Consider the following 22,734-nt stretch of genomic DNA (forward strand, 5'->3'; position numbering starts at 1 on the left):
GAGTTTACGAACGCCCATAGCACAGTCTGTTACTCCAGATTAAATTTACGAACACACATGTAGTATAAACCAGCCTTTAGTCTTGAAATCTTTGGTTGTTTAGTACATGACCTCAAAAGTGAATCCTTAAAGAGATGGGTGGGGCTAAAGCTTAAGAGGGTGTGAACGATGCTGAATGGGTGTAGACAAAGAATAGCTCTCCAGGAGGTGTACCAAAAAAATATTCAAGGGCCATTTTCTCAAAAGTGAGGTTACACAATTTAAAATGCTGCTACATACAACCAAATCGAGCCGTTCGCTCAAATGGGGGTACCTCGAGGCTCAGATTTTCTAGTGTTAAGTGAGCTGACTTGGTGAAACGAGAGTTTCTATTGGACAAATTCAGGTATGTTTATCCCTGTTTCATTCCGTTTGCTTCCGTTTAAAAAAACGTTTTTCAACAGAATCGGTGGAATGAATACACCCCTGGTCACCAGCATACAAAGTTCACTTTCATAGCAGCCGCATACAAACAGCATGATCACTTTGCTCATTGCATAATTCCTTCTCGAATCTACAGGCTATCCTCCTCTCACCCTTTCTCTTCCCTTGTGGACTTCAGTGCACAAAGAACAGCTGTCTGTGACCAGGCTACATACATATTTGTCACCATATTAGCTAACATCACAGTTAGGGGTGCAAACCCCCCCCCCCCCCCCCCCCACACACACACACACACACATTCTGAGATTGCATTTTTGTCCCCCCCAGTTTTATCATTTCACTGTGATACCAAAATGACAATGGTGTGCTTTAGAACAATGCAGACACCTTAGAGCGGTTGGGTAGGCTGTTTAGCGGTTTCATACGGCTGGATTTAGGACTGCGTGGACACCACTGATGCTGTGTGTAGGCAAAGCTTCTAAAAGTCTGGCTGGGCCAGCATGGGAGATTTTTATTCAGAGGCAGCTGCTGTCATTGTGTACGTGATGCTCTACGTGATGATCTCTTTCTCCGAGTTGTAAAAGCAAGCAGAGAAGAAACTGGCTACTCTTTAGTTGACTGATGTAGCTGGCAAGGTTACTGCTGTTTAACTTAACAGAATAAAAATAAACAAGTGTTTATTCCCAGTGATGAGATAGTAGTGTAACTGACATGTATTGGTAAGTAATGTTTCATCCCCTCTTGACTAAGGTGAATGATAGTAATAATAGGAGCCACCTCATATCACTATCTAACAGCTGTTGTTTTTATGGAAATGTTTTGTAGCCTTTTTGTCCCGTTTCCACAGAAGTAAATTAACATAGCTAGCTTTTGCCAGTTGATGTACTGTATGTATTATTTTTGCCTCATTCACACTAGACCTGAATCAAATGATGAAACCAGCAGCCAAATGATTGAAGACTGAATTCTGATGTTTATTTAGTGCAATCACTAGTGAAAATGAAAAAAATACAACAACATGTCTCTCTCTCTCTCTCTTCTTCATTTTTGAAGAAATTAATTTGTTAAAAACTGTTAAACTACTGTCTTTCTCTTTGAGTCAGTGACTCACAACATGTTATGCACTGCAGTGCTAGCTAGCTGTAGCTTATGGTTTCAGTACTAGATTCATTCTCTAATCCTTTGATTGGGTGGACAACATGTCAGTTCATGCTGCAAGAGCTCTGCTAGATTGGAGGACGTCTTCCAGAAGTTGTCATAATTACTGTGTAAGTCTATGGAAGGGGGAGAGAACCATGAACCTCCTTTTGTATTGAAGTCAATGTACCCAGAGGATGGAAACTATCTGTCCTCCAGCTGCACCATGGTGCTACCCTACAGAGAGTGCTATAGAGGCTACTCTAGACCTTCATTGCAAAAAAGTGTGTTTTAATCAATTATTTGGTGACGTGAATATATGTAGCATAGTTTTATCTAAAAATGATATGATGATTTTACTATTTTTATTTTTATGAAATTCAGAGGAGGATGGTCCTCCCCTTCCTCCTCCGAGGAGCCTCCACTGTTGGGTACGCTTTTCATTCTATGACAAGGATTACAGTGTATCATGGGAAACTAGGTGACTTTGGCTACAATACACAGATTCAACATCTCTAGTCAATTTACAAATCATCCTGACATTCAGATGAAATCAGATTTCTGCTATATTGATAAGTGAAGACTAGGCTCAAAAGCAAAATTCCACTTACACAAACAAAACGAAAAGTCAAAACATACTGCAAGAGTAAGCACTGGGAATGTTGTTATAGCCAGGCATCTCTTCTCGAGATGAGATTTGTTCACCTTTGAAGTCCTTTTCCAGGCATTATGAGCTCTGTCTACACATAAGCACTGCATTATGAATCTAGTTGTACTCCACAGGCAGCAGATTTATCCCCAGTACTGTGCATGTGTGTGTGAATCTGTGCCTGTGTTTGTGTGCATGTGTGTGTAATAACGTTGTCAGAGGTGTGCTTTGAGCGGCTGAGTGGGGTGAGAGGGGCGGAGAGAATACTGCAGTGAAGAGGTCACCTCTCAGATGGTCTGATAAAAGGGTAAGGGGTTCAGGCTTTGAATGTCTTCTTTCCTGTCGGTCTAAAAGAGGGTCTGTTTGTCTCAATCAAGACAACCAAGTGGAGGGCAGTGTTAGAGCCTTGGTATTGTCTCACGTACACGCACGCACGCACGCACGCACACACACACACACACACACACACACACACACACACACACACACACACACACACACAGGCACACACTGAGTGGGATTAGTGATCTGAGTAGAGAGAGAGAACAGGGCGCTGAGGCAATGCCTTTCTCCTTGTGGACAGATGATACAGCATGCCCTTTGGGTTTCAGCCGAGCCGTCCACAGATCAATACCGTACATGTCATCAATGGGCCCAAACGTGCTGTGGGGGGAGGCAGGCAGGATCAAACCTCATCTGAGCCCCATGGCATTTACAGGAACAGGTCCTGGATGTTTGTCCGACACAGCAGGGGGGACATTCCCGGGATGCTTCCCAGGGAACAGGAGTGCACAGCTTATAAGGGAGCCGAGGAAGGAATTTCCCCCCAAAACTACTCGGCTCCCTTATAAGTGGTAGTCTAGCAGAGCATTGGGCCAGTAACCGAAAGGTCGCTGATGCGAATCTCAGAGCTGACTAGGTGAAAAATCTGTTGATGTACCCTTGAGCAAGGTACTAAACCATAATTGCTACTGTAAGTCGCTCTAGGATAAGAGCGTCTGCTAAATGACTAAAAAGTACAATTGAATGTCTCCTGGTTAAATTTATCAGGGTGGGCCAGCGCTTTTAGAGAAGGAGACAGGTTGAGGGAACAACAAGTCCCTCAGAGCCGGTGCGGTGAGTGAATCTGCCAGAGGGGTTAGCAAAACAGTACAGTTCTGCATTCCTTGCTTCTCAATACTGCAAGAGAGCTAATACATCTTTACAGCTAAAATTCTATTTATGTCACAGTAGTGTTAGCTCATTCAACCAGCCGCACAAATTTCACTGGGGACGGGAGACGGGGGGACATAAATATTCTCCCATTTTGAAAATGCATTTTTGTCCCCACCCAGGTTTATCATTGGGACATGATACAAAACGAGGCATGGTGTAATGGGTCCTATGTGTAGCTGGTGTAGAGAGCCAGGCGCAGGACAGCAGATATGAGTAATCAACGTGCTTTTACTCAAAATGTCAAGTATACAAAGTAACAAATACACGCACACCATGATAGACCAAAAATACAATAAACAATCACTCACCAAACACCATGGGGGTACAGAGGGTTAAATAATGAACAAGTAATGTGGGATTGAAATCAGGTGTGTAAAACAAATACAAAACAAATGGAAAATGAAAAGTGGATCGGCGGTGGCTAGAAGGCCGGTGACGTTGACCGCCGAACGCCACCCGAACAAGGAGAGGGACCGACTTCAGCGGAAGTCGTGACCCCCCCTTGACGCGCGGCTCCAGCAGCGCACCGACACAGACCTCGGGGATGACCCGGAGGACGAGGCGCAGGGCGATCCGGATGGAGACAGTGAAAATCCCGCAGCAACGAAGGGTCCAGGACGTCCTCCACCAGCACCCAGCATCTCTCCTCCGGACCATACCCCTCCCACTCCACGAGGTACTGAACACCCATCGCCCGACGCCTCGAGTCCAGGATAGCTCGAACGTCATACGCCGGAGCCCCCTCGATGTCCAGAGGGGGCAGAGGAACCTCCCGCACCTCAGCTTCCTGGAGTGGACCAGCCACCACTGGCCTGAGAAGAGACACATGGAACGAGGGATTAATACGATAATCTGGGGGAAGCTGTAACCTGTAGGAAACCTCATTCAGTCTCCTCAGGACTTTGAATGGCCCCACAAACCGTGGGCCCAGCTTCCGGCAGGGCAGGCGGAGGGGCAGGTTTCGGGTCGAGAGCCAGACCCGGTCCCACGGTGCAAACACCGGGGCCTCGCTGTGGTGGCGGTCAGCGCCTTCTTGTTGCCGCCTCACGGCCCGTTGTAGGTGCACATGGGCGGCGTCCCAGGTCTCTTCCGAGCGCTTGAACCATTCGTCCACCGCAGCAGCTTCGATCTGGCTCTGATGCTACGGCGCCAGAACCGGCTGACACCCCAGTCCTCACTGGAAAGGAGAGAGGTTAGTGGAGGAGTGGCGGAGTGAGTTTTGGGCCATCTCTGCCCAGCGGATGAACGCCGCCCACTCCCCTGGCCGGTCCTGGCAATATGACCTCAGAAACCTACCCACATCCTGGTTTACTCTCTCCACCTGCCTGTTACTCTCGGGGTGAAAACCTTAGGTGAGGCTGACCGAGACCCACAGACGTTCCATGAATGCTCTCCAGACCCTGGACGTGAACTGGGGACCTCAATCAGAGACTATGTCCTCAGGCACCCCGTAGTGCCGGAAGACATGAGTGAACAGGGCCTCCACAGTCTGTAGGGCCGTAGGGAGACCGGGCAAAGGGGGGAGAAGACAGGACTTAGAAAACCGATCCACAACGACCAGGAGCGTGGTGCTACCCTGTGAGGGAGGAAGATCCGTCAGGAAGTCCAAAGACAGGTGCGACCACGGCCGCTGTGGAACGGGTAGGGGTTGTAATTTCCCTCCGGGCAGGTGCCTGGGAGCCTTGCACTGGGTACACACCGAGCAGGAGGAAACATAAACCCTCATGTCCTTGGCCAAGGTGGGCCACCAGTACTTCCCACTAAGGCAACGCTCCGTCCGCCCGATGCCAGGATGACCAGAGGAGGGTGACGTATGGGCCCAATAGATCAAACGGTCGCGGACAGCAGACGGAGCGTACAGGCGCCCAGCTGGACATTGGGGGGGAGTGGGCTCTGTGCGTAATGCCCGATCAATGTCCGTGTCCAGCTCCCACACCACCGGAGCCACCAGGCAAGAGGCCGGAAGTATGGGAGTGTGATCCATGGACCGCTCCTCTGTGTCATATAACCGGGAGAGTGCGTCTGCCTTAGCGTTCTGGGAACCTGGTCTGTAGGGTAGGGTGAAAACAAAACGGGTAAAGAACATAGCCCACCTTGTCTGGCGAGGGTTCAGTCTCCTAGCCACCCGGATGTACTCCAGATTGCGGTGGTCAGTCCAGATGAGAAAAGGGTGTTTAGCCCCCTCAAGCCAACGTCTCCACGCCTTCAGAGCCTTGACAACAGCCAACAGCTCCCGGTCCCCCACATCATAGTTTCGCTCCGCCGGGCTGAGCTTCTTCGAAAAGAAGGCACAGGGGCGGAGCTTTGGTGGCGTGCCCGAGCGCTGAGAGAGCACGGCTCCTATCCCAGCCTCGGACGCGTCCACTTCCACTATGAATGCCAAAGAGGGATCAGGATGAGCCAGCACGGAAGCCGAGGTAAACAGAGCCTTCAGGTGACTAAACGCCCTGTCCGCCTCAGCCGACCACTGCAGCCGCACCGGTCCTCCCTTCAGCAGTGAGGTAATGGGAGCTGCTACCTGACCAAACCCCCGGATAAACCTCCGGTAGTAGTTGGCAAACCCCATAAACCGCTGTACTTCCTTTACCGTGGTGGGATATACACCCCTACACATCAATATACACCACCACACCCTGCCCATGCAGGTCCCGGAAAATCTCGTCAACAAAAGCCTGGAAGACTGATGGACCATTCATCAACCCGTACGGCATGACGAGGTACTCACAGTGCCCTGAGGTGGTACTAAATGTAAACTGTAAACTGACTGGATAAAAACATATATATGCCCCCCCACTTTTAAACCAAAGTTGTGCCCCTGAATTGAAATGATATTAAACTACTTCTGAACACAAAGCTACCCGAAGCTCACATACTCCAGAAAACATACTGTACAGTCATTCCGATGGTTATGAGAACATGTAGCTCCTCTTCCCACACAATGCAAGTCAACCAGTCAGCCAGTCCAAACAGTGTTCAGCCTTTGTAATGGGAATACAATTCTCCCAGTAGAGCAGAGTCTCAAAGAAGACATCAGCCTCCTCTCAAACGCCAGGCATGTTAATTAAGCTGCCTGCAACAGGAGATTTGAACATTTCATTTTTTATAACATCATTATACAACTCCTTTATTAGTGTTGCAAATGCAGAGGATGGGAAATACTTGTATCAGAATCATTATTTATAGTCATCCATTAGTTTGCTCATGGGTGGTTCCTCCGAGACGCATGCATACCCATGCATACATAATGGCCCATTCTCTCCTGGACAATGAAACCATAGTGCAGGAAACAATTTCATGTCAAATGGATGCCTTCAGAGGGCCAAACTGTATTGTTCGTCCTTTCACACCGACATAGCTTGCCTCATGGCTTGACCCGCTATGTAAATAAACAACACCGGAAGATTCCATGTTGCCATCCCTCCATCTCATCTTGCATCATTAAACATCTCACGCAACATAAATAAAAAACGGTCAATAAATAAGTCAAGCGAGTCAGACTACTCTGTCTCGAGCAGCAGTACCACCACAGTGAGCAGCCGGTAATTCGTTGTCTCCCATTGCCAAAGCAAAGTCAATCAATAGCCAATTAAACAGAGGCGTGGCATATCTCTGGTGGCCAGCGGTGCATGTTGCTGCTGCTTCGGCCTGGGAAATAAATATGTAAATGTGTCTTTTGGAGGAGCAGGGTCAGGTGTTCTAAGACCCACGGGGATGGGGGGGGTTGAGGTGGGTGACGCGGCCTTGTTTGGACATCCTCTGAGCAGGCTCGCCCCGTCCTCCACTGGTCTCAGTTACTCCTGACCTCCCAGCACTGCACCTCACACTGGCCCACATGCCTGTGGTCAAAGAGGCCTGGGAGGCTGGGTGGGGGGGCTGCTGATATTTCAATGACCTCATCTGTCAATATCCCTGAATGATCCACCAGCTGAAGGCTCCCTGATTGAGTGTTTTTTCACACACTCACACACACATTGGAGCTCACATTATGTGTATTTGCACATACATACAGGTAATTACCAAAATAATGGAAACACTTGAGTAAATGAGGGATACAAAATATATTGAATGTAGGTGCTTCTAGACAAGGAAAAAGGTCTGATGGGTCGGCACTCAAAAAGATGTTGCATAAAGCGTACTTTGTCACTGGGAGAACGCCATGGTCCCCTTTTGATAAGCAGGTGCTTCCACACAGATGTGGTTCCTGAGTTAATTAAGCAATTCATATCTCAGAATGCTTAGGGGGATGTATAAAAACGCTGGGCAGGCCATTATTTGGCTACCATGGCTATGCCCCCGTAGGATGACTACACAATGCCCCCATCCACAGGGCACGAGTGGTCACTGAATGGTTTGATGAGCATGAAAACGATGTAAGCAATGGCGGGTCTCAGTCATCAGATCTCAACCCAATTGAACACTTATGGGAGATTCTGCAGAGGTGCCTGAGGGCGTTTTCCCCCACAGAATCTATACCAAGGCGCATTGAAGCTGCTCTGGCGGCTCGTCGTGGCCCAAAACATTTAATGTTGGTGTTTCCTTTATTTTGGCAGTTACCTGTACATACAGTACATGGATAGCACAGTCACACTCACTCAATATATCTTTCTGCCTCACAAAAACACACACACGCACATGCACATACACGCACATACATGCAAGCGTACACGAACACACACACACCTCCTGCAAACCACCAAGCCCAGAAGGGGACGTTTGTATGCATTACCAGGGGCAATGTGGGAGCAAGAGTAATGCACAGATCCTTGACCCCTTCATCCCCAAACACCCTATCCCCCCATTCTGCTGATCTCTCTGCTATGGAACTGACACCTCAGGGCTAAGGGCCTCTCATTGGTTCACATGAATGGCACCGCAGCCGCCGAGCCTGACAGCTCAGCTACTCAGCCGGACACAGGTTGGCCTATCTGCCGAGCCTGACAGCTCAGCTACTCAGCCGGACACAGGTTGGCCTATCCGCCGAGCCTGACAGCTCAGCTACTCAGCCGGACACAGGTTGGCCTATCCGCCGAGCACCGGCGCGACTAAATTTAACGCTTTCATTTTTGTGACTTTGGAATGGGGAGCCACCGAGAAGGGGGTCTGAATGGCTATCAGAGAGGACCTTACACCTTGGAAGGCCTGGGGAATCAGAGCACAACTGACTGTGTTGGCTGTAAACTGAACAAGATTATGCCATGCTATTTCTGTAAGACACACTGCAGAGCAAGCAGTAGGGCTGTCAAAGGTGCAACGGCGCACTGTGATATCAGAGCAGAGGGGGCTGAGCTAGAGAAGCTAATGCTGGCTACAGCACACATCCACGTGAGACTGAAACGCGGCGAGATCAGTGGCATTACATCTCTGGTTGGTGTAATTACAAAGTCTCATTCCCTTTGAAAAGACGGGAGATGTGTGTGTGTGTGTGTACATGTGTGTGTGTTGTAACTTTAATGGGTTACAGAGTTAATGTTTAAGTTAATTAATTGAGCTGTATCTAAAGATATTTTATTTACAGTTATTTACATATGTAATTGTATTAGTTAGCATTGAATTACTCTTTTGACTGCAAGTTCCAGAATGCCTTGCGACCAGAAGTAGAGAGAGAGAGAACGCGCCAGTTATGTGCAAGTGACACATGATTATCCTGACTCTTTTCGCTAGCAACTCATTATTCATTGCTCTGTAGAATCATGTTAAATGTTGTTAAATGTAACGTGAATAAGTATTATTACTAAAAGAAGCTTTCATATCAACCCGACGTCCCGAAGTCATTACTTTGAAGATAGTTATTCTATAGTGTGTGTATGGTCTTACATTTCCTCTGGGGGGGAGATGAAGACTGTGTCTGTTCCTCTGTTCCTCAGTCACAGTTCAGGCAGCCCTGAAGCCTGCCAAACACACAAACTCAGTCAGCCCTCTACTTGCTCTTCCACACCACAGTCCATTAATAATAACATCCTATTTATAAAGAGGGCCAGGCCTGTAAAACACAATAAAACCCAGAATATAAAAATGGCTAGATGGGTAGATGTATTCCACGGGCTAGTCTTCAAATTTATAGAGCATCAACACCACAGCTTGAGAGACTACAGTAAACAGCCGCTCGTTGTTTTTCAAAGAGCAGAGTGGACAGTACTTCAACTAAGCTCCCCAGACAAAACTCCAGGTGCTGCATGTGTGACCTTGAGCACTGCGGCAAAATACTGAGAAGGGGAGAAGTAAGGGTGACGTGTTGGATTGGATAACAAGACGTATACACACTCATGTACACATATTGGTACACATATAGTGCATACCAATACTGTAGCTTCTGTATCTGATTAATTTATTTCCTCTCCCTTTCTTTCTTTCTTTCTCTCTCTCTCTCTCACACACACACACACACACAAACACACACACACACACACACACAAGCAGTGTCACTCAGCAGGCATGGCAAAATACAAATAATATCAAAGGCCAGCACTTGCTCTGCAGAATGAATGATGGCACTTCATGAACACCTTCACATGAGAAGTGCAGCAGGAGTCTACAGGCTGATCTACAGCCCCAATCATATACACAGGCCAGGTTTCTTCCCCCTGTATGATGACTTATGATGGCCCAGCCACTGCCTTTTATTTCCATTTTATGATGAGCAATGGCATCTCCCGTTTCCTTTTATCATTTGGAGGGCTGTTCTACAATAGCAGCAGAATGGCAACAGCCTCGGCAGTGCCAACAAACTATTCCAATATAGCCGTGTCATCTCCCCTCCAGGGACAATATGGGTCGATATCGGAATGGAAGTCCCTGTATCACCTGGCTGTGGAATAGATCATCAGCATATGGGGATACTTATACACTGCCATACAGAAACACGAAGACTCTGTGATGATGCACTGGTGAGCCACACAAACAGCCTGATTGTTCGGTAGACCTAGAATTTGATAAATTAACAATACTTTCGCTACTTTTAAACATTTTGTTATGTGATCGTGTAAAGTAGGCTACGCGAAAGCCAGAGTCTGGTTATCATATCATCATATAATTTATTCAGAAATGTTTTGCGTTGTTTCTCTTTTGACTGGCATCGCCAACATGTTCTACTTAAAGGTGCTTACAGGTGGGCCGCGGTAAGCGGCGAAGGTCTCATAGACTTCAGTGTTGCGGGCTGCAAAAAAAGCAAGCAGTTTTGCAAGAGGCGCGGTTCGTGCCGAGCGGCGCACAAGAGCAAGCACCACGCACGGGAGCGAGCACCATGCACGGCGGCCTGCCATGGCTGACCAATGAGCAGTGTTCATCTTGTCAACCAATCAAACAATGTTTTAATGACAACAATAGGGACCGCGGGTCTCTACACATGGTAGGTGGATTTTCTTGCAGTTCAATTGCTGTTTACCAAGGCCCATGTATAAGCACGGGTTTACTGTAGGTGAGCGCAAACCGGTCAAATTCACGTCTGAAGGCAAAGGTTGCGCCCTATACATATTTGGTTTCCAATGTTCATCAGAAACGCTGATATTTATGCAAGTTATGTATTTGTTTTTATTAACGAGTAAAGTAGGCCTATTGGTCATTTGTAATGTTAATTGTGCAATCGTATTGCCATTCAAGTGTGTTAATCCCTGTTCATTGAGAACGGTCTATGCCTGATTAGGGCAGATCCTTTTAGGATTCTCAATCTCATGGGTTGCGTATACACAGTCAGCCGAATTCTGATATTTTTTCCACTATTTTATCTTTTGACCAATCACATCAGAAATGTTTACTAATATCTTTTTCAGAGCTGATCTGATTGGTCAAAAGACAAACTAGTGAAAAAAACATCTGAATTGGGCTGCCTGTGTAAACGGAGCAAAAGAGAGCTGCTTGTCTGTTTCTATCCAACTAATCATAGACCGACTCCGACGTCTTTTGGGCGTCTTTTTTTGGTGAAGTCCGGACTGTCCTTGATTTCAACGTCAATGGACGTTGATTTTTGCTCCGGACTAAATCTGAACCAATCATAGACGTGATTGGTGTTTGGTTCAGATTTGGTTACCTATATTTGGCCCCAAAATACTTTCAAGATTTCAATTTTTTACGTCACATGCACAAGTACAGTGAAAATCCTTTCCTTCAAATTCAAAACTCAACAATGCAATAATCAATAACAATGTAATATTAGAAAAAACACGAGAAATATGAAGAAATATGAAAGACACAGTAAGTAAGTAAGCATACTATATACGGGGTCAGTTCCTATACCATATTTACAATGTGCAGAGATACTGGAATGATGGAGGTAAATATGTATAGGGTAAAGGTGACTAGGCAACAAGACATAAGACAAACAGAGTAGAAGCAGCTTGTATGTGAGTGGGTGTACATGTGTGTAGAGTCGATATGAATGCAGGTGGACACCCCTTCAAATTAGTGGATTCTGCTATTTCAGCCACACCTGTTGCTGACAGGTATATAACATTGAGCACACAGCCATGCAATCTCCATAGACAAACACTGGCAGTCGATTGGCTGGTACTGAAGAGCTCAGTGACTTTCAACGTGGCACTGTCATAGGGTGCCACATTTCCAAGTTTGTCAAATGTCTGCCCTAGTCAACTGTAAGTGCTGTTATTGTGAAGTGGAAACGTCTATGAGCAACAACGGCTCAGCCAGAAAGTGGTAGGCCACACAAGCTCACAGAACGTAGCGCACAAACATCGTCTGTCCTTGGTTGCAACACTCATTACGGAGTTCCAAACTGCCTCTGGAAGCAACATCAGCACAATAACTGTTTGTCTGGAGCTTCATGAAATGGTTTTCTATGGCCGAGCAGCCACACACAAGCCTAAGATCACCATGTGCAATGCCAAGCGTCGGCTGGATTGGTGTAAAGCTCACTGTCACTGGACTCTGGACTAATGGAAACGCATTCTCTGGAGTGATGAATCACGCTTCACCATCTGGCAGTCCGACGGGCGAATCTGGGTTTGGCAGATGCCAGGAGAACGCTACCTGATCAAAAGCATAGTGCCGACTGTAAAGTTTGGTGGAGGAGGAATAATGATCTGGGGTTGTTTTCATGGTTCAGGCTCCTTAGTTCCAGGGAAGGGAAGATGTCTTGGATGTCAGGGAGCTCGATCCGAGTGATGTACTGGGATGTCCGCACCACCCTCTGTAGCGCCATGAAATTGAGGGTGGTGATATTGCCATACCAGGCCGTGATGCAGACAGTCAAAATGCTGTATAACTTTTTGAGGGCCTGTGACAAACTTTTTCAACCTCCTGGGGTGGAAGAGGAACTGTCGTGCCTTCTTCATGACTGTGCGCGTGTGTTGGGACCATTTTTAGTTTTTAGTGATTTGGAAACTGAGGAACTTGAAGCTCTCGACCTGCTCCACTGCAGCCCCATTTCCTGTAGTCCACGATCAGCTCCACACTGCCAGGTCACTGACTTCCTTTCTGTAGGCTGACTCATCGTTGCCAGTGATCAGGCCTACCACCGTTGTGTCGTCAGCAAACTTGATGATAATGTTGGAGTTGTGTGTGGCCACGCAGTCGTGGGTGAACAGGGAGTACAGGAGGGAACTAATCACACACCCCTGAGGGCCCCAGTGTTGAGGGTCAGCGTGGTGGAGGTGATGTTGCCTACCCTTACCACCTGGGGTGGCCCTTCAGGAAGTCCAGGATCCAGTTGCAGAGTGTTCAGACCCAGAGTCCGAAGCTTGGTGACGAGCTCAGAGGGGACAATGGTGTTGAACGCTGAGCTGTACTCAATGAACAGCATTCTCACATACAGTTGAAGTCAGAAGTTTAAATACACTAAGGTTGGAGTCATTAAAACTCGTTTTTCAACCACTCCACCAATTCCTTGGTTTTGGCAAGTCGGTTAGGACATCTGCTTTGTGCATGACACAAGTAATTTTTCCAACAGTTGTGTACAGACAGATTATTTCACTGTATCACAATTCCAGTGCATCAGAAGTTTAAATAGACAAAGTTGACTGTGCATTGAAACAGCTTGAAAATTCCAGAAAATGATGTCATGGCTTTAGAAGCTTCTGATAGGCTAATTGACATAATTTGAGTCAATTGGAGGTGTACCCGTGGATGTATTTCAAGGTCTACCTTCAAACTCAGTGCGTCTTTGCTTGACTTCATGGGAAAATCAAAAGAAATCAGCCAAGACCTCAGAAATTGTAGACCTCCACAAGTCTGGTTCATCCTTGGGAGCAATTTCCAAACACCTGAAGAAGGTACCACGTTCATCTGTACAAACAATAGCACGTAAGTATAAACACCATGGGACCACGCAGCCGTCATACCACTCAGGAAGGAGACGCGTTCTGTCTCCTAGAGATGAACTTACTTTGCTGCGAAAAGTGCAAAGCAATCCCAGAACAACAGCAAAGGACCTTGTGAAGATGCTGGAGGAAACAGGTACAAAAGTATCTATATCCACAGTAAAAATGTCAAGGTATTGTAGTGGCCATCACAAAGCCCTGACCTCAATCCTATAGAAAATGTGTGGGCAGAACTGAAAAAGCGTGTGCGAGCAAGGAGGCTTGACTCAGTTACACCAGCTCTGTCAGGAGGAATGGGCCAAAATTCACCCAACTTATTGTGGGAAGCTTGTGGAAGGCTACCCGAAACATTTGCGCCAAGTTAAACAATTTAAAGGCAATGCTACTAAATACTAATTGAGTGTATGTAAACTTCTGACCCACTGGGAATGTGATGAAAGTAAAATAAATATAAAATCTGAAATAAATCATTCTCTCTACTATTATGCTGATATTTCACATTCTTAAAATAAATTGGTGATCTTAACTGACCTAAGACAGGGAATTTTTACTTGGATTAAAATGTCAGGAATTGTGAAAAACTGAGTTTAAATGTATTTGGCTAAATTGTATGTAAACTTCTGACTTCAACTGTAGGTGTTCCTTTTATCAAGGTGGGTGAGGGCAGTGTAGAGAGCAATTGAGATTGCATCATCTATGGATATGTTGGGACGGTATGCAAATTGGAGTGGGTGTAGGGTGTCTGGGATGGTGGAATTATTGTGTGCCATAACATAGACGTCTGTGATTGGATCAGATTTAGTCCGGTCTAGACCAGCCTTGATTTGGCTAAAACATAGACATCTATGATTGGTTCAGTTCAATTTTGGTCCAGACACAAACTAATCTGATCCAAACACAAATCTGGACAGCAAGTTACAGCACACTACAGTAGAGTACAGTACATTAAAATACAGTACAGGAAAAAAAAATTATAGTACAGTAGAGTACAATACAATAACAGTAGAGTACTATAAAGTAAATAAAAGTAAAGTTCACTACAGTACAGTAGAGCATAGTACATTACAGTATAATGTACTGTATTGTACTGAACTAAACTGTACTCTACTGTACTGTACTCTACGGTACTCTAATGTACTCTACTGAATTAAACTCTACTGTACTGTACAATACTCTACTGAATTTAACTGCTTTACCTTACGCACCATACCATACTGTACTTTACTGTACTCTAGTGCACTGAACTGTGTCGTACTGTACTTTTCTGTTCAAACTTCTGAAACATAACCTAGGCATCTAGGATTTGGTATGGTCTGGACCGACCAAATGTGTACTAGTTTAGGGGCGGAGCTCATTATAATAATAACCAGCATGGTCTGCACATGTTTGTTTTTACATACAAATGTTGGTCATTCAGCAGAAACTCTTATCCAGAGCAACTTACAGTCAGTGCATTCAACTAAGGTAGATAAACAACTAAATATCAGTCATAGCAAGAAAATAATATCTCTGTAACCGTTACTGAGAATGTTATTGTAGTTGAAGTGGTCTGTTGGTTAAATCTAATAACATGACAAATTAAATATAATTTCTGCCAGATTAAAAGCTTTTGAAAGGTAACATAAGCGCATTTAATTAGTGATGAGAAACCAAGGTTTTCTGAAGGCTACGACGTGTGTTCATCAAACTGTGCTGAAAAACGGTTAATTACTCTGAGCTAGTAATGGGAAAGCGAGGCTATCTGAAGGCTTTGGTGCTTCCACCAAATTATGCCCAGAAATGGTTGATTACTCTGAGCGTCATTTATTATCTGTTCATATCGCACATTAGTGACTTCTGGTCCGCAATATAGTAAACAGATTTACATGTTGCGAAATCAGTGGGACTTCGCATTTTGCAACACACTTTGGTCATGCGGCAGCCGAGCTATTGTCCTCACACTGGCTTCCGCCGAGCGCTGACACAAAAGCTGCTAGTCTCTGAGCTTTATCATCCGTACACAATGCACATTAGGGACATCTGCTGGTCAGAAATAAATAGCTGCATGTGATTATAAAATATACTTTTTTCTACACAGCTTTCATTAAAACTTTGTGTCACAGCTCTAAGTTGTAGGCTTTAGTAGCCTATAATTACATTGAACAAAAATAGAAATGCAACAATTTCAAAGATTTTACTGAGTTACAGTTCATATAAGGAAATCAGTCAATTGAAAAAAATTAATTAAGCCCTAATCTGTGGATGTCACATGACTGGAAATACAGATATGGTCACAGATAACTTTAAAAAGTTACGGGCGTGGATCAGAAAACCAGTCAGTATCTGGTGTGACCACCATTTGCTTCATGCAGCGCGACACACCTCCTTTGCGTAGAGTTGATCCGGCTGTTGATTGTGGCCTGTGGAGGTTTCTGGATATTGGCGGGAACTGGAATACGCTGTTGTAAATGTAGATCGAGAGCATCCCAAACATGCTCAATAGGTGACATGTCTGGTGAGTAAACAGGCCATGAAATAACTTTTTCAGCTTCTACGAATTGTGTAGAGATCCTTTCGACATGGGGCACTGCATTATCATGCTGAAACAGGAGGTGATGGAGGCGGATAAATGGCACAACAATGGGCCTCAGGATCTCATCACGGTATTTCTGTACATTCAAATTGCCATCGATAAAATGCAATTGTGTTCATTGTCCATAGCTTATGTCCACCACCACCATGTGGCATTCTGTTTACAATGTTGACATCAGCAAATCGCTCGCCCACACAACGCCACGTCTGTCATCTGTCCAGTAGAGTTGAAACTTGGTATTCCTCCGTGAAGAGCACACTTCTCCAGCTCGAGATGAACTTCCAGAGGCATGCAGATTAACTTCCCTTAGACAGTTTCTGCAGAATTTCTTTGGTAGTGCAACGGTCTAGATGGCTGGTCTGAGATGATCCCGCAGGTGAAGATGACAGATGTGGAGGTCCTGGGCTGGCATGGTTACACATGGTCTGTTGTTGTGAGGCCGATTCGACGTACTGCCAAATTCTCTAAAATGACATTGGAGGCGGCTTATGGTACAGAAATTAATATTATATTCTCTGGCAACGGCTCTGGTGGACATTCCTGCAGTCAGCATGCCAATTGCACACTGCCTCAACTTGAGACATCTGTGGCAATGTGTTGTGTGCACATTAGAGTGGCCTTTTATTGTCCCCAGCACAAGGTGCAACTGTGTAATGATCATGCTGTTTAATCAGCTTCTTAATTTGCCACACATGTCAGGTGGATGGATTATCTTGGAAAAGCATAAATGCTCACCAACAGGGATGTAAACTAATTTGTACAAAACATTTTGTGGAGAATGGTAACTTGTTGAAGTTGGGCTTCTGTGGGGTTTAAGAGGTGCTGCCACCTATTGTACGTAGTTGGCAGGTTTGAGAGTATGAATCACAGAATGTAGCCTATATCGAAAACCTTAATGCAAATGACATTACTTTAGCAAAGTAGGGTCAAAAGTGGGTAGATTGAGATGACTATTATTGATCACAGTTCAAAAGCCTAACATCCTTTCAATGGCTATGGATTCCAACAGTTTAGGAATACAGGCTTCTTTGAAAGGCTTGCCATGTAAATGATTTACATTGCAAGTTGTATCACTGGATGTGGCGTCGATTTGAACACCGTTTGAAGCAATGCAATTGACTGATGACATGTGCATGTAGGCTATGAATTAATGGCCTAATAGGCTAGACTATAGACACTGGCCGTGTCCAAATAACCATACTAAATAGTAGGCCGTTTGAGTATGCGAAAATAAAACGTTACATACGATGTGAATTTTCTAAAATCGAGTATGCTTTAAATGCCAAAATGTTAAACTAATTTCAGCTTCTCATCTAGTAGAATTCGCTACACACTTTTCATGAATTTCACAGCCACAATGCATTGGAAGAGGAGGGCTGCGAGTTTCGATAGCGAGATCTCTTCAAGTAAACAACAAAACAACTTGGTAGATGGCGAATAGCGAAGTTTCTGCGGTGGTGTATTTTTGTTCTCCTTAAAATTATCACAAACGTTTCATGGTAACATTACATCTTTGAAAACAGATCTGCAGACTGCCGTGCCTTTGGCTAGCTATGTGCTTTATTAAGACTAGAAGTTATAACTGTTTTGAACGGTAATGTTAGCTAACATTACAGAGTTACTTGCTTGCTGTTCAGCGATAACTTCATATTTAACATTAGCCTAGTTAGCTAGCTAGCTAACTAGGTACTTGTTGTAAATACCAGGACTTGTGTTCAAACTGTTGCAGAGTCTGATGACAATAACAGGCATTTAATTCAGTGGTGAACACGGGTGGAGAAATGCTGCAAAAAAAAGGTTGAGTAAGTCGTGGTTATAGTTAGCGCTCTTGCCACTGAACTATCACTAGTTAGCTATAGCTAACGTTAGTAACGCGGTAGCCTACATTCCTATTTTCCACTGTGGTCCAAACACTTGTCTTTTCTTCTAGCTCTCCTGATTTGTCACGTTGGTTTATCTGTGTTGAGCGGATTCTGATTGTAATGTTCACGCGATGCAATATTAGTTTCTACCTGAACGGTTACAACCTGAACGGGTCTAGCTAGTTTCATTGCGCACACTGTAACCTGTTATGGTGAAAGTAATGGTAAGCTGTACTCGTTACTGTTTACCCTTGGCACTCCAACTTGATAAAGTGTGTGGCAGTCTATCTACCTAGAGAAAGTTCACACAAATATACTTTTCTCATGTTTTGGTTAATGTTGTATTTCATCTTATGTATTTTCAGGATCTACGTGAAGTGTTAACTGGAGGGGCAGCTGTCATCTTCATTGGTAAAAAAAGAAGTGGGAGAACCGTAAACAAACATACATGGGATGTTACTGTGCTGTACTTGGCTAATAAAGGTCCACCTTTCTCTGAGAGCAAAAACACTTTCCCATCTATTTCCTTTGCTTCACCAGCACATTCATGTAAGTGTGATGATGTACAGTGCCTTCAGAAAGTATTCCTACCCCTTGACTTATTCCACATTTTGTTGTTACAGCCTGAATTCAAAATGGATTAAATATGTTTTTTAATCGCCCATCTACACACACTACCCATAATGAAAAAGTGAAACAAGTTTTTAGACATTTTTGCAAATGTATTGAAAATGAAACATCTAATTTAGAAGCACCTTTGTCAGCGATCACAGCAGTGAGTCTTTCTGGGTAAGTATCTAAATGCTTTCCACACCTAGATTGCACAACATTTTCCCATTATTATTTTCAAAATTCTTCAGGCTCAAGTTGGTTGTACATCATTGCAAGACAACCATTTTCAGGTCTGGCCATAGATTTTCAAGTAGATTTAGGTCTGAACTGTAACTGGGCCACTCAGGAACATTCACTGTCTTCTTGATAAGCAACTCCAGTGTAGATTTGGCCTTGTGTTTTAGGTTATTGTCCTGATGAAAGGTGAATTCATCTCCCAGTGTCTGGTGGAAAGGAGACTCAACAAGGTTTTCCTCTAGGATTTTGCCTGTGCTTAGCTCTATTCCATTTATTTTTTATCCTGGAAAACTCCCCAGTCCTTAAAGATTACAAGCATACCCATAACATGACACAGCCCCCACTGAAGAGTGGTACTCAGTAATGTATTGCCCCAAACAACACTTTGCATTCAGGACAAACAGTTTTGCACTATTACTTTAGTGCCTTGTTGCAAACAGGATGGATGTTTTAGAATATTTTCATTCTGTACAGGCTTCCCTCTTTTCACTCTGTCAATTAGGTTAGTATTGTGGAGTGGCTACAATGTTGTTGATCCAGCCTCAGTTTTCTCCTATCACAGCCATTAAACTCTGTAACTGTTTTAAAGTCGCAATTGGCCTCATGGTGAAATCCCTGAGTGGTTTCCTTCCTCTCAGGCAACTGAGTTAGGAAAGAAGCCTGTATCTTTGTAGTGACTGGGTGTATTGATCAGAGCGGTTGGAAATCCCACTCATTACTCATGGAGCAGGCGTCGCCGCTCCACGTCCTTTCCAACTTCTCCTCTAAACTGCTCCGCGCTCACAGGATAAACAAAACACTCCAAACACTCCAGAATCACAATTTAAACCAACATCTATTTTTTATGACTAACTGGACCTACCATTTGGTTTTGAAGTATTGAAACCAAACCATATGATTTGAATGAAAAGTATTTGAATAAACATGAACGTGAATGTAAGAAGCGCACAATATTTCAAATAGGCTACATGTCATATTAAACATCATAAAAACACTCTAAATAGGTCAGGAGCCAGACGGGGAGACTAAAATGAATTATTTAGGCTATATTATTTCAATTATTTCAAGGCAATAGCTTACAAAGAAATACATTGTGAAGCATTTGCGAGTGTGACACAATAGGCTGGTAGGGACATAAAGCACTCATCTTTTAAACATTTTGTTGTATTAAATCACTATAGTCTCTTAGAACAAAAACAAATGAAACAAAAAATGACATTTTAGTGCCTTTTGAATTATTTTTTAGAATTCATTGTTTAGAAACACACTGCTCTTGCTAGTATCACTTTTTTATTGAAGCGTGCATGTCGGCCTCTTGGCCTTCATCAGAGGTTTTTGCTCTAATAAAATAAATACACTATCTTTGGTATAATAATAAGCTATTTTCATCTCAAAGCGCGTTAATAGCAAAGAAACAATCAATACATCGTCATGAGTAGCCTAGCTATAGCTGGCTAGGTCAACCAAAAAAGGCCAAATCTTTGAGTGCATCCTCCAAAGATGGAGAGGGACAGTTTATGGCTTGATCAGAGGAAGGTAGTCAGAGAGATGGTTGATGAAGATGGAGTCTGGTGACAATGTTGTAGAGGGCACCAGAAAGCTCACCACACACAGTTCAGAGTAGTAGCTAGCCAGTCATTACGAGCCCTCTGCCTCAGCACTGCATTCTTCTACTGCACCTCCCATTCCTCTCAAGCTTCAGGTGAGTCTTCAATTGATACATGCTTAGGCCTACGCTGCCCTACCAAGCAAAAAGGCAGTAACTGCTCATATCGTGGTTCTGAGAAAAATTGCTCACATAACCCCCATTTTCTCCAAAACACAATACAATAGAGGCAGGATACTTGTCCACATGATTAAGCACGTATTTTCAACCAAATGAGTAGTTAAGGTAAACTTGTACATCGCATTGGAAAGTACAATTGCCCTTATTTTAGCGCCCCAAAAACGTAATACTTCAGGATCAACTGTAATGTCAATACATTACATTACATTGTAAAGCACAATTACTCCTCTTTCCAACAGAATCAATTATATAACCTAAACGCTGCCCGTTTCTGCATAATTCAAGCAGGCAATGAGCCTCGTTGGGTCTTTTTAAAAATGGTGGGTGGGGAAGTGAAACTAATGCGTTTGGTAGTGAGAAAGAGAAATGTTGTGTGGAAAAATTGCTTTTTTTCACTCGATCTGTACAACTTATCACCTTATCGCCTCTAAAATGTAAATAAAACACTATAAAGAGTTTATATAATGTGTCATTACATACCTATTTGAAGGTTTGTGTTGAATTTGAATCGGGTTTTTAGGGCGGTGCTAAAGTGATCTTAGAAGTAAACAGCGGCTTTGAGAATGATGATTGCATGCAATGATGACGCAAAAAATGACTAGGTCTCCCCCTTACCCCAGTCACTGTCCATTTCTTGTTTTTAAAGGATGATAGAAGTGCTACACCAAGTAGAGAGAGATTGTAAGACAGAAATAGTTGCTTTATGCGTGCTGTACGTTATGACATGACACGTCACGATGTAACGGAGGGTCAGTTTTTTTCAACTTTTCTCCAATACTATAGAACCATTACCATGTCGATCAACGCTTGAATAGAAACCTAGTTCACACCCCCGATTTTGAAGTCAACAGTCCCATTAGTTTTCTTTGTAGCCTCGTTTGAATGTTGCGGTTGCGCACATTTGTACGGAATGGGGTGAGTTTACGTTACTGCCTTTTAGCTTGGTAGGGCAGTATGGTTAACTCAAGGTACTCCAAATTCGTTGTTCCAAACACTAGCTACTTATCTACTTAGCCCAAAACAACAACACTCCGGCACTCTGCTATAGTGATAGGTCACTGGTTTGGGCTACATACAATCCTTTCCAGTTCATATGCCTAGCTGTAACTGATGGTGCGTTCAAGACAACAGGGAACTCGGAAAAAACATGCTCCGAATGATAAAAATATTTTGAACTGTCATCCAACTCGGAATTACAAGTCGGAAACTCCGGCATAATCCTAGAGCTCTGTCTTCCCCGTCTTGAAAATAACTGACATCACGATTTTTCCCAGTCGGAGCTTGTTTTCTTTATGAGTTCCCAGTTGTCTTGAAAGCCCCAAAAGTAGTATGTTGCAGCCATTGCGAACTGCATACTTTTTACTAAACAGTACGTGCTAAATAGTATACGACAATGAGTACATACTATGCCATTTAAGTATGTAGTACGCTAGTATGGGTAATCGGACACGGCCACGTTCACCGACACATTTCTTCAAATGGGTGAGGCGGTTTAGGGAGTGCCATCTCTTAACAAAGCAAAAACCTTAATTGATAGAAAGGAACAGTTTGTGTTTTCTCAAAAATATAATGGCCTATATTAAATCAATGATAAAAATGGACACTATTCTGAGGCATAATCAATATACCATTAATCTACTTAAATTGAATCTACTGTAAATTGATAGGTGTATCACTTTTCTGTGGTACACCTGGTGACCGTGTCAGCGTGCATTACGCCTAGTCCGATGGGACAAGAAAATCCCTGCCGTCCAAACCCTCCCCTAACCCGGACGACGCTGGGCCAATTGTGCGCCGCCCCATGGGTCTCCCGGTCGCGGCCGGCTGCGACAGAGCCTGGATTTGAACAATAATCTCTAGTGGCACAGCTAGCACTGAGGCACAGTGCCTTAGACCACAACGCCACGCGGGAGTCCCAAGGTTTTATATTTTTAATCATTTGTGTATTTAGTAACTCTGGATCTAGTCTTCTC

General features: G+C 44.2%; 1 protein-coding gene across 3 annotated transcripts in view; it reads right to left on the reverse strand.

The window, feature by feature from the left end:
- Nucleotides 1–22,734, reverse strand: part of tspan9a (tetraspanin 9a) — a 279,052-nt gene that overhangs the window by 185,667 nt on the left and 70,651 nt on the right. The window contains exon 3 of one of the 3 annotated variants that reach the window (XM_090231839.1): nucleotides 9,239–9,312. The exons of the other annotated variants lie outside the window; for them this stretch is intronic. The gene's annotated coding sequence lies outside the window, so the exon portion shown is untranslated. The remainder of the gene's footprint in view (nucleotides 1–9,238; nucleotides 9,313–22,734) is intronic. 3 annotated transcript variants of the gene reach the window in all.

Source organism: Oncorhynchus mykiss, chromosome 1 (assembly GCF_057628025.1).
Source record: "Oncorhynchus mykiss isolate SJ-2025 chromosome 1, ASM5762802v1, whole genome shotgun sequence".
NCBI classification, from domain to species: domain Eukaryota; kingdom Metazoa; phylum Chordata; class Actinopteri; order Salmoniformes; family Salmonidae; genus Oncorhynchus; species Oncorhynchus mykiss.